This window comes from Theobroma cacao, chromosome 4 (genome assembly GCF_053813885.1).
Source record: "Theobroma cacao isolate CCN51 chromosome 4, ASM5381388v1, whole genome shotgun sequence".
In the NCBI taxonomy this organism is placed as follows: domain Eukaryota; kingdom Viridiplantae; phylum Streptophyta; class Magnoliopsida; order Malvales; family Malvaceae; genus Theobroma; species Theobroma cacao.
In genome coordinates, this window is record NC_142642.1 from 13,906,872 (window position 1) to 13,919,956 (window position 13,085).

The 13,085-nt window shown below is 30.7% G+C and overlaps 1 long non-coding RNA gene across 1 annotated transcript; it reads left to right on the forward strand.

Annotated features, from left to right (window-relative positions):
* Positions 1-2,470: 2,470 nt before the first annotated feature.
* LOC148763129 (uncharacterized) lies at positions 2,471-4,749 on the forward strand. Its single transcript, XR_016026016.1, has 3 exons — positions 2,471-2,857; positions 3,507-3,590; positions 4,459-4,749. It is a non-coding gene; the product is annotated as an uncharacterized LOC148763129 (long non-coding RNA).
* The last annotated feature ends 8,336 nt before the right edge of the window (positions 4,750-13,085 follow it).

A 13,085-nucleotide genomic window follows, 5' to 3' on the forward strand; every position in this document is an offset into this window, starting at 1 on the left:
TTTTGCTTCACGTTTCTCGAGGTAAACATTTATTTATAACCTTTCTTAATTCAAAAACATAAAAAAATTTAATTCAAAATCAATAATAAGATTATAAAACCATTTAAAGCGAGTAATAAGGCTTTCAAAGGTATAGGTGACTATAAATGGACTTTTCTTGTCAATGGATTGCTTTTGCTTCATGTTTCTAGAGGTAAACATTTATTTATAATCTTTCTTAACGAAAAACATAAAAAAATTCAACTTAAAATCAATAATGAAATTATAAAACCATTTAAAGCAAGTAATATGGCTTTGAAAGGCATATGTGACAATAAATAGACTTTTCTTGTCAATGGATGGCTTTTGCTTCACGTTTCTCGAGGTAAACATTTATTTATAACCTTTCTTATCCGAAAATATAAAAAAATTCAACTTAAAATCAACAATGAGATTATAAAACCATTCAAAGCGAGTAATAAGGCTTTCAAAGGCATAGGTGACTATAAATGGACTTTGCTTGTCAACGGAAGGCTTTCGCTTGGCGTTTCTCAAGGTAAACATTTATTTATTACCTTTCTTAACCGAAAACATAAAAATATTCAACTATAAATCAATAATGAAATTATAAAACCATTTAAAGCGAGTAATAAGGCTTTCAAAGGCATAGGTGACTATAAATGGACTTTTCTGGTCAATGGATGGCTTTTGCTTCGCGTTTCTCGAGGTAAACATATATTTATAACCTTTCTTAATCGAAAACATAAAAAAATTTAATTCAAAATCAATAATAAGATTATAAAACCATTTAACGTGAGTAATAAGGCTTTCAAAGGCATAGGTGACTATAAATGGACTTTTCTTGTCAATGGATGGCTTTTGCTTCGCGTTTCTCGAGGTAAACATTTATTTATAACCTTTCTTAATTGAAAACATAAAAAAATTTAATTCAAAATCAATAATAAGATTATAAAACCATTTAAAGCGAGTAATAAGGCTTTCAAAGGTATAGGTGACTATAAATGGACATTTCTTGTCAATGGATTGCTTTTGCTTCACGTTTCTCGAGGTAAACATTTATTTATAACCTTTCTTAATTAAAAACATAAAAAAATTTAATTTAAAATCAATAATAAGATTATAAAACCATTTAAAGCGAGTAATAAGGCTTTCAAAGGTATAGGTGACTATAAATGGACTTTTCTTGTCAATGGATTGCTTTTGCTTCACGTTTCTCGAGGTAAATATTTATTTATAATCTTTCTTAACGAAAAACATAAAACAATTCAACTTAAAATCAATAATTAAATTATAAAACCATTTAAAGCAAGTAATATGGCTTTGAAAGGCATATGTGACAATAAATAGACTTTTCTTGTCAATGGATGGCTTTTGCTTCGCGTTTCTCAAGGTAAACATTTATTTATAACCTTTCTTATCCGAAAATATAAAAAAATTCAACTTAAAATCAACAATGAGATTATAAAACCATTCAAAGCGAGTAATAAGGCTTTGAAAGGCATATGTGACAATAAATAGACTTTTCTTGTCAATGGATGGCTTTTGCTTCGCGTTTCTCGAGGTAAACATTTATTTATAACCTTTCTTATCCGAAAATGAAATACCCCATACTTTGATATGGTGATAAATAAAGTTGATCGAATGCAAATTGAGGTCAATTAAAATGTTTAGAAGTGATAAAAGACGAAAGGAGTAGTTTAGGATAAAATGTTTCGCAAGTGAGAAAATAATAATAAAATAATAATAATTTTATCGGAGGAGAATTTGTGAGATAAAAGGCGATTTGGAAGTCAAGTGAGGCATAATAAGGTATTTTGGGTACCAAGGAGACAAGATAAAATTTTTAGAATAAAATAATATTTTATTAATAAAATATTATTAAAATATTAATATTTAGCCGGATGTCGAAGTCAATCAAGAAGAAAGATCATATGGTTGATCCAAGTGGGGGAGAAGATGACAAGCTCGACTCTATAAAAATATTTATCATGACATACATGTGATGGATAGCATGTTTGCATGCTAGGAGAGTTTCGAAAAATTTACAAAAGTCGGTATTGTACCTAGAGGTACAATAAAGTTGATTTAAGCCTCGACTAGATCAAATAGAGAATTTACGATGAAATTAAGAATTTTAAAGTCTCAGAATGGTTTAATATGGTGATTCGGAGTTCGAGGATCAATTTGGAGTCAAATTGAAATTTTCGCTATCCAGGGGCAAAATGGTCATTTGCCACCTGGGGACAAAATGGAAATTTTTAGAAAAGATTTTTGGCCCCATTTGACTTATTGGAGTAAGATTTGAGGTTTAGAAGTGAAAATTTTTAATTTCGGTATAATTTGGAGTAAAAGGGTAAAATGGTAATTTTGCCACTTAGAATAAAAAATTTAATTTTTGAAAGGATTTTGATCAAATTTAATTATTTGGAGTGTGAAATGAGTATGAGGAGTGAAAATTATGCATTATGGTAAATTTTCAATTTTTTGGGGCAAAAATGTAATTTTTGAAAAGTTCGGGGGCAAAAGTGTAAATTTGAAGAATTTGCTCCACCAAAACTTTGGAAAAATCTGGAAATTTCACTTAAGACTTGGATAAGTCAAAGGGAATGCATGGTGAAAGAAAATAGGACAAGTGGATGGCTAGAAAAAAGAAATGAATTAATAAAATATTTAAAATATGAATAAAATAATATTATTTCATTAAACAATAAAAAGGCATAAAAAAAATCAGCCCACCCATTCTTCTTCTTCAACATTCGGCCAAGCAAGAAACAAGAGAGAGAAAGGAGAAAACAAAACCCTAGAGAGAGAAAATCAAAGAAAAAGTGTGAATTTTCAAGGAAATTAAGTGAAAAAGGTGAGATTTTTTCTATTAAGCTTGAGTTTTCTTATTCCCAAGCATTTCTCTTTATTTTCCATGATTAAATTACATGTTTTCATGATGAATTCAATTCTGAAAAAATGGGTTAGGAGAGAGAAAGTTGTTGGATTTATTTGATTTTAATTTATGTTAGTGTTTTTAGTTAGTTTAGCATATTTAGAAACAAAACAACAAGAAAAGAATTTATTTTCTCCCCCAACCATTAATGGCTGAATTTACCATGTAGTGAGTGAGGATGAGTTTGATTTTATTCTAGGAGAATTGGTTAAGGAACAATGAATTATGAGCCTAGAAAAATAATGAGAATTTTCGGAGCAAAAATACGAATTTTTACCCACTAGGGGTATTTTCGTAATTTGCTGTTGGGACTGATAATTTGCATCACACTGAGGGACATTAAGTTAATTTGGGTGCAATTGAGGTATAGAAACTGAAAAGAATTAAATTGGAGTTTAAACGAACCCGTTAGGAATTTAATCGGGTGATAAGACGAATTAGGCCAATACCGGGTTTAGATAGTTACCAGTGCATTTTTGCATTCCATATCATGCATTGGTAGTCTAAATTAGTTTAATTTTGATTTAGTACCAACTTAGTGAAATTCTCGATTTTGTACTGTGTCAAGGTGGTGAGTCCTCCAATAAAGGCAAGAAAATTGCATCCGAGGACCAGTAGATAGAGTGCTTCGAAAGTCTGCATTCTAGACATTGTGAGTAAACTTATTATCGTCTTAATTATCTAGAGTAATTTTATACAACTGTGTGATTTTATAAAAAATGGGTTTAAATGGTAAATTGCTATGTTTTAGGAGAAATTGTGATTTTATAAAATGATTTTATAAATTTTCTGAAAAATCGAATACTGGTTTTAAAAATAGAGTAATTGGAGACTGTCTGCTTGTGTTGTAAATTATGGTTTTAAATTGAATGGCTTATGATATTAAATGAGCATGAATGGCTAAACTGATTTTGGTGTTAGAGTTATTTATACTGTGTATTCAGCCTTGAGAGGCTAGGTTGTAATAAATTGCCATGTCATGCTAGAATGAATTTTATTGATTGGTGGATTATATATTAATTATTTACTGCAGAGGGGGGTTCCGTGGACCAGCCTATTAGAGGGGCACGGTAAACTCCATTATATTATTACCTCGAACGGAGAGGCGCGTAGGGTATCTCCTGGGGTAAAGCTTAGGGTTCACTTCACGCCAAACCACCACGTGAAGGGGAACTCAGCCAACGCCAAGGAACGGCTGTATTTTTCTCAAACTAAAATATATTTTAAGTGTATACAAAATTTTAATAGCCTTGGCGGACTCGGTTAGATGCCCTGCGCAAGGTATCACCGAGTATGAGTTTTGGCACGAGCCAAAGTTTTAAGAAATTCATAAGCCAAATTGATTACTCGATTTATATGGATTGATTTTATTTGGTTGAAATGAATTGAAAGGTAATGAAATTACGGTATGATGACTTATTTTAATTGTCTCCATTTACTCGGCTTTAGATACTTTAGATGGTATCTGTTTACTCACTGGGATTATAAAATCTCACCCCTTCTTCCTATACATTTTTCAGGCTCAGGAAAGTTTGTAGATAGTCGAGTAGGACGAGAACTAAGCTCGGAACTGCATTATAGAAAGTAAGAGTTCACAGTCTTACATCCTCTTGGTCAATTGGAGCCCACGTGTCATTGCAGATCAAAACTTATATTTTGGTTATCTGTATTTCTATTCATACAATTTTTACTTTACTTTCATGTGCGAAAAATTATTTACGAATATTTCTATAAAAATTTATTTTATGAGAAAATAGAATATTTTATTAATTATTTTTGAATAGTACTAGTTGTTAACAATTTGCTTTCAAATGAACGTTTTAGATACTTATTTTGTTTTTAAATCATTAAATATATATTTTCTGCTTACCTATTACATTTTTAGCAAGTTTTGAGATTTTTGACGAAAAATTACGAAAATGCCCCTATGAGCAAGAAAATAATATTTTATTGTTCTTATTTGAAAATGACTTATGATTTTTTTAAATGCGAGATTTTATAATTGTTGCTCACCGGGGAGATGCGAAAGTTGATGCTAAGCCTTATGGGGTTTCGATAGGCATTCGGGGTGAAGAATGTCTGTCGAGGCCTCGTGGCGGTTGTCACGGGCTCGATGGGGAGTTTCGGGTCGTGACAGAAAATATAAAAAAATTCAACTTAAAATCAACAATGAGATTATAAAACCATTCAAAGCGAGTAATAAGGCTTTCAAAGGCATAGGTGACTATAAATAGACTTTACTTGTCAACGGAAGGCTTTCGCTTTGCGTTTCTCAAGGTAAACATTTATTTATAACCTTTCTTAACCGAAAACATAAAAAAATTCAACTTAAAATCAATAATGAGATTAAAAAACCATTTAAAGCGAGTAATAAGGCTTTCAAAAGCATAGGTGACTATAAATGGACTTTACTTGTCAATGGAAGGCTTTCGCTTGGCATTTCTCAAGGTAAACATTTATTTATAACCTTTCTTAACCGAAAACATAAAAAAATTCAACTATAAATCAATAATGAAATTATAAAACCATTTAAAGCGAGTAATAAGGCTTTCAAAGGCATAGGTGACTATAAATGGACTTTTCTGGTCAATGGATGGCTTTTGCTTCGCGTTTCTCGAGGTAAACATATATTTATAACCTTTCTTAATCGAAAATATAAAACAATTTAATTCAAAATCAATAATAAGATTATAAAACCATTTAACGTGAGTAATAAGGCTTTCAAAGGCATAGGTGACTATAAATGGACTTTTCTTGTCAATGGATGGCTTTTGCTTCGCGTTTCTCGAGGTAAACATTTATTTATAACCTTTCTTAATTGAAAACATAAAAAAATTTAATTCAAAATCAATAATAAGATTATAAAACCATTTAAAGCGAGTAATAAGGCTTTCAAAGGTATAGGTGACTATAAATGGACATTTCTTGTCAATGGATTGCTTTTGCTTTACGTTTCTCGAGGTAAACATTTATTTATAACCTTTCTTAATTAAAAACATAAAAAAATTTAATTCAAAATCAATAATAAGATTATAAAACCATTTAAAGCGAGTAATAAGGCTTTCAAAGGTATAGGTGACTATAAATGGACTTTTCTTGTCAATGGATTGCTTTTGCTTCACGTTTCTCGAGGTAAATATTTATTTATAATCTTTATTAACGAAAAACATAAAACAATTCAACTTAAAATCAATAATGAAATTATAAAACCATTTAAAGCAAGTAATATGGCTTTGAAAGGCATATGTGACAATAAATAGACTTTTCTTGTCAATGGATGGCTTTTGTTTCACGTTTCTCAAGGTAAACATTTATTTATAACCTTTCTTATCCGAAAATATAAAAAAATTCAACTTAAAATCAACAATGAGATTATAAAACCATTCAAAGCGAGTAATAAGGCTTTGAAAGGCATATGTGACAATAAATAGACTTTTCTTGTCAATGGATGGCTTTTGCTTCGCGTTTCTCGAGGTAAACATTTATTTATAACCTTTCTTATCCGAAAATATAAAAAAATTCAACTTAAAATCAACAATGAGATTATAAAACCATTTAAAGCGAGTAATAAGGCTTTCAAAGGTATAGGTGACTATAAATGGACTTTTCTTGTCAATGGATGGCTTTTGCTTCGCGTTTCTCGAGGTAAACATTTATTTATAATCTTTCTTAACAAAAAACATAAAAAAATTCAACTTAAAATCAATAATGAAATTATAAAACCATTTAAAGCGAGTAATAAGGCTTTGAAAGGCATAGGTGACTATAAATAGACTTTTCTTGCCAATGGATGGCTTTTGCTTAACGTTTCTCGAGGTAAACATTTATTTATAACCTTTCTTAATCGAAAAACATAAAAAAATTTAATTCAAAATCAATAATAAGATTATAAAACCATTTAACGTGAGTAATAAGGCTTTCAAAGGCATAGGTGACTATAAATGGACTTTTCTTGTCAATGGATGGCTTTTGCTTAGCGTTTCACGAGGTAAACATTTATTTATAACCTTTCTTAACCGAAAATATAAAAAAATTCAACTTAAAATCAATAATGAGATTATAAAACCATTTAAAGCGAGTAATAAGGCTTTCAAAGGCATAGGTGACTATAAATGGACTTTTCTGGTCAATGGATGGCTTTTGCTTCGCGTTTCTCGAGGTAAACATTTATTTATAACCTTTCTTAATCGAAAACATAAAAAAATTTAATTCAAAATCAATAATAAGATTATAAAACCATTTAACGTGAGTAATAAGGCTTTCAAAGGCATAGGTGACTATAAATGGACTTTTCTTGTCAATGGATGGCTTTTGCTTCGCGTTTCACGAGGTAAACATTTATTTATAACCTTTCTTAACCGAAAATATAAAAAAATTCAACTTAAAATCAATAATGAGATTATAAAACCATTTAAAGCGAGTAATAAGGCTTTCAAAGGTATAGGTGACTATAAATGGACTTTTCTTGTCAATGGATGGCTTTTGCTACGCGTTTCTCGAGGTAAACATTTATTTATAATCTTTCTTAACAAAAAACATAAAAAAATTCAACTTAAAATCAATAATGAAATTATAAAACCATTTAAAGCGAGTAATAAGGCTTTGAAAGGCATAGGTGACTATAAATAGACTTTTCTTGCCAATGGATGGCTTTTGCTTCACGTTTCTCGAGGTAAACATTTATTTATAACCTTTCTTAATCGAAAACATAAAAAAATTTAATTCAAAATGAATAATAAGATTATAAAACCATTTAACGTGAGTAATAAGGCTTTCAAAGGCATAGGTGACTATAAATGGACTTTTCTTGTCAGTGGATGGCTTTTGCTTCACATTTCTCGAGGTAAACATTTATTTATAACCTTTCTTAACCGAAAACATAAAAAAATTCAACTTAAAATCAATAATGAGATTATAAAACCATTTAAACCGAGTAATAAGGCTTTCAAAGGCATAGGTGACTATAAATGGACTTTACTTGTCAATGGAAGGCTTTCGCTTGGCGTTTCTCAAGGTAAACATTTATTTATAACCTTTCTTAACCGAAAACATAAAAAAATTCAACTTAAAATCAATAATGAGATTATAAAACCATTTAAAGCGAGTAATAAGGCTTTCAAAGGCATAGGTGACTATAAATGGACTTTACTTGTCAATGGAAGGCTTTCGCTTGGCGTTTCTCAAGGTAAACATTTATTTATAACCTTTCTTAACCGAAAACATAAAAAAATTCAACTATAAATCACTAATGAAATTATAAAACCATTTAAAGCGAGTAATAAGGCTTTCGAAGGCATAGGTGACTATAAATGGACTTTTTTGGTAAATGGATGGCTTTTGCTTCGCGTTTCTCGAGGTAAACATTTATTTATAACCTTTCTTAATCGAAAACATAAAAAAATTTAATTCAAAATCAATAATAAGATTATAAAACCATTTAACGTGAGTAATAAAGCTTTCAAAGGCATAGGTGACTATAAATGGACTTTTCTTGTCAATGGATGGCTTTTGCTTCGCGTTTCTCGAGGTAAACATTTATTTATAACCTTTCTTAATTGAAAACATAAAAAAATTTAATTCAAAATCAATAATAAGATTATAAAACCATTTAAAGCGAGTAATAAGGCTTTCAAAGGTATAGGTGACTATAAATGGACTTTTCTTGTCAATGGATTGCTTTTGCTTCATGTTTCTCGAGGTAAACATTTATTTATAATCTTTCTTAACGAAAAACATAAAAAAATTCAACTTAAAATCAATAATGAAATTATAAAACCATTTAAAGCAAGTAATATGGCTTTGAAAGGCATATGTGACAATAAATAGACTTTTCTTGTCAATGGATGGCTTTTGCTTCACGTTTCTCGAGGTAAACATTTATTTATAACCTTTCTTATCCGAAAATATAAAAAAATTCAACTTAAAATCAACAATGAGATTATAAAACCATTCAAAGCGAGTAATAAGGCTTTCAAAGGCATAGGTGACTATAAATGGACTTTGCTTGTCAACGGAAGGCTTTCGCTTGGCGTTTCTCAAGGTAAACATTTATTTATAACCTTTCTTAACCGAAAACATAAAAAAATTCAACTATAAATCAATAATGAAATTATAAAACCATTTAAAGCGAGTAATAAGGCTTTCAAAGGCATAGGTGACTATAAATGGACTTTTCTGGTCAATGGATGGCTTTTGCTTCGCGTTTCTCGAGGTAAACATATATTTATAACCTTTCTTAATCGAAAACATAAAAAAATTTAATTCAAAATCAATAATAAGATTATAAAACCATTTAACGTGAGTAATAAGGCTTTCAAAGGCATAGGTGACTATAAATGGACTTTTCTTGTCAATGGATGGCTTTTGCTTCGCGTTTCTCAAGGTAAACATTTATTTATAACCTTTCTTAACCGAAAACATAAAAAAATTCAACTTAAAATCAATAATGAAATTATAAAACCATTTAAAGCGAGTAATAAGGCTTTTAAAGGCATAAGTGACTATAAATGGACTTTACTTGTCAATGGAAGGCTTTCGCTTCGCGTTTCTCGAGGTAAACATCTATTTATAACCTTTCTTAATTGAGAACATAAAAATATTCAATTCAAAATCAATAATAAGATTATAAAACCATCTAACATGAGTAATAGGGCTTTCAAAGGCATAGGTGACTATAAATGGACTTTACTTGTCACGACCCGGTACTCCCCTCGAGCCCGTGACAACCGCCGCGGTGTCCCGGTAGACACTTATTGCTCGGAATGTCAACCCGAAACCCCGCAAGGCTTTACTATCAGTTTCTCTGTTCCCTTGTGAGCAACCATTGTCAAATATCGTGTTCTAAAATATTTTAAGCTGTTTCCAACTTTAAACAAATAAAATATTAATTTTTCGTCTCACAAGGGTATTTTGGTCATTTTTCTCAAAAATCTTAAAACTGGCTAAAACGTAATGTACAAGTACAAAACACACAATTCATATTCAAAATGAGTTTAAAAGTCTAAAATCTTCATTTAAAACGAAATTATGGTTATTTGAATATAATAAGAAAATAAAAGAAATATTAAGTAAAATATTCTATTTTCTTATAAAACAATATTTATAGAGTTATACGTGAATAATTTTTATAACGTAAAAGCTAAATAAATTTATACATACTTAAATACAGTAAGCCAAAATATTTAATTTAATTTACAATAACAAGAGTGCCCCCGAATAAACAAAAGTAAAGAGGACTTTGAACCTACGGTTTGGAAAATGCAGATCCCACTGTAGTCCTCGATGAGATCAGCTATCTACAGTCTATATTGAACCTGAAATGGGTGGAAAGGAGGGTGGTGAGATTATAAAATCTCAATGAGTAAACAAACATCATCCTAAACATCTAGAGTTGAGTACATGGAGACAATAAAGTAAATCATCATAAACTGTGTTATAGCATTAGAACACATTTTATTCGAAACACGTAAAGAGGCTTATGAATCTCATAAAAATCTAGGCTTGTGCCATAAATCCATTCTCGGGGACACCTTGGCCGAGGCATCCTACCGAGACCGCCAAGGCTATTAAAATTCACATTTCACATAAATCATGTTTTTGTTTTGAAAACATAGCCGTTCCTTGGCGTTGGCTGAGTTCCCCCTCACGTGGTGGTTTAGCGTGAAGTGAACCCTAAACTTTACCCCAGGAGATACCCTACGCGCCTCTCCGTTCGAGGTAAGAATATAATGGGGTTTACCGTGCCCCTCTAAAAGGCTGGTCCACAGAAACCCCCTACTGCAGTGATTAATTAATATATAATCCACCATATAATAAAACTCAATAACATGATATGGTAATTTTGAAATTCGTAGTTTTTCAAGGTAACCAAACAATTTGCATTTCAATACAATTGCCAACTAGCCAATCATGCTCGATTTATCATAAGCCAGTTAATTTAAACAATCAAATTGCCACAATTAACAGTCTCCGTGTACTCTATTTTTCAAAATCACTATTAATTTCAAAACAATTTATAATTTAATTTCATTGAAACTCATTTATTCATAAAACATGAAAATTTATCTTTTTAAATTCCTTTTTCCATAGAATTCATGAAAGCATTTAAAAACCACCCTAGATAATTAAAATGACAGTAAGTTTACTCACAATGTCTAGAATGCAGACTTTCGAAGCACTCTGTCTACTGGTCCTCGGATGCAATTTCCTTGCCTTTATCGGAGGACTCACCACCTTGACACAGTACAAAATCGAGAGTTTCACCAAGTTGGTACTAAATCAAAATTAAACTAATTTAGACTACCAATGCATGATATGGAATGCAAAAATGCACTGGTAACTATCTAAACCCGGTATTGGCCTAATTCGTCTTATCACCCGATTAAATTCCTAACGGGTCCGTTTAAACTCCAATTTAATTCTTTTCAGTTTCTATACCTCAATTGCACCCAAATTAACTTAATGTCCCTCAGTGTGGTGCAAATTATCAGTCCCAACAGCAAATTACAAAAATACCCCTAGTGGGTAAAAATTCGTATTTTTGCTCCGAAAATTCCCATTATTTTTCTAGGCTCATAATTCATCATTCCTTAACCAATTCTCCTAGAATAAAATCAAACTCATCCTCACTCACTACATGGTAAATTCAGCCATTAATGGTTGGGGGAGAAAATAAATTCTTTTCTTGTTGTTTTGTTTCTAAATATGCTAAACTAACTAAAAACACTAACATAAATTAAAATCAAATAAATCCAACAACTTTCTCTCTCCTAACCCATTTTTCCAGAATTTAATTCATCATGAAAACATGTAATTTAATCATGGAAAATAAAGAGAAATGCTTGGGAATAAGAAAACTCAAGCTTAATAGAAAAAACTCACCTTTTTCACTTAATTTCCTTGAAAATTCACACTTTTTCTTTGATTTTCTCTCTCTAGGGTTTTGTTTTTGTTTTCTCTCTCTTCTTGCTGGTTTGGCCGGCCATGGGGTGGAAGATGGGCTGATTTTGTGCCTTTTAAAAAGGAAAATAATAAATTAATAAAGGCATGACACATGGCATCATGTCATTGGCCCGTTTTTAAAATTTTAAAAATTTAAACATTTTATCTCCACCACATGTTTAGTCAAGGGTCAAAGATGAAGACAAGGAAGACCATGTGCTGGAAAAAATATCCTGGTGGTGGAAAATTACAATTTTGCCCCTGAGGTGGCAAAATTACCATTTTACCCCTATACTCCAAATTATACCGAAATTAAAATTTTTCACTTCTAAACCTCAAATCATACTTCAATAAGTCAAATTATACTCTAATAAGTCAAATGGGGTCAAAAAATCTTTTCTAAAATTCCCATTTTGTCCCCAGGTGGCAAATGACCATTTTGCCCCTAGTTAGTGAAAATTCCGATTTGACTCCAAATTGATCCTCAAACTCCAAATTACCATTTTAAGTCATCCATGAACTATGAAACTCTTAATCTCACCTTAAAATTCCTATTTGATCTAGTTCGAGGATTAAATAAACTTTGTTGTACCTCTAGGTACAATACCGACTTTTGTAAATTTTTCGGGACTCTCCTAGCATGCAATCATGCTATCATCACATGTATGTCATGAATAGTATTTTATAAGGTCGGGTTTTACATTACTTGTCAATGGAAGGCTTTCGCTTGGCGTTTCTCAAGGTAAACATTTATTTATAACCTTTCTTAACCGAAAACATAAAAAAATTCAACTTAAAATCAATAATGAAATTATAAAACCATTTAAAGCGAGTAATAAAGCTTTAAAAGGTATAGGTGACTATAAATGGACTTTTCTCGTCAATGGATGGCTTTTGCTTCACGTTTCTCGAGGTAAACATCTATTTATAACCTTTCTTAATTGACAACATAAAAATATTCAATTCAAAATCAATAATAAGATTATAAAACCATCTAACGTGAGTAATAAGGCTTTCAAAGGCATAGGTGACTATAAATGGACTTTACTTGTCAATGGAAGGCTTTCGCTTGGCATTTCTCAAGGGAAACAATTAGTTATAACCTTTCTTAACCGAAAACATAACAAAATTCAACTATAAATCAATAATGAAATTATAAAACCATTTAAAGCGAGTAATAAGGCTTTCAAAGGCATAGGTGACTATA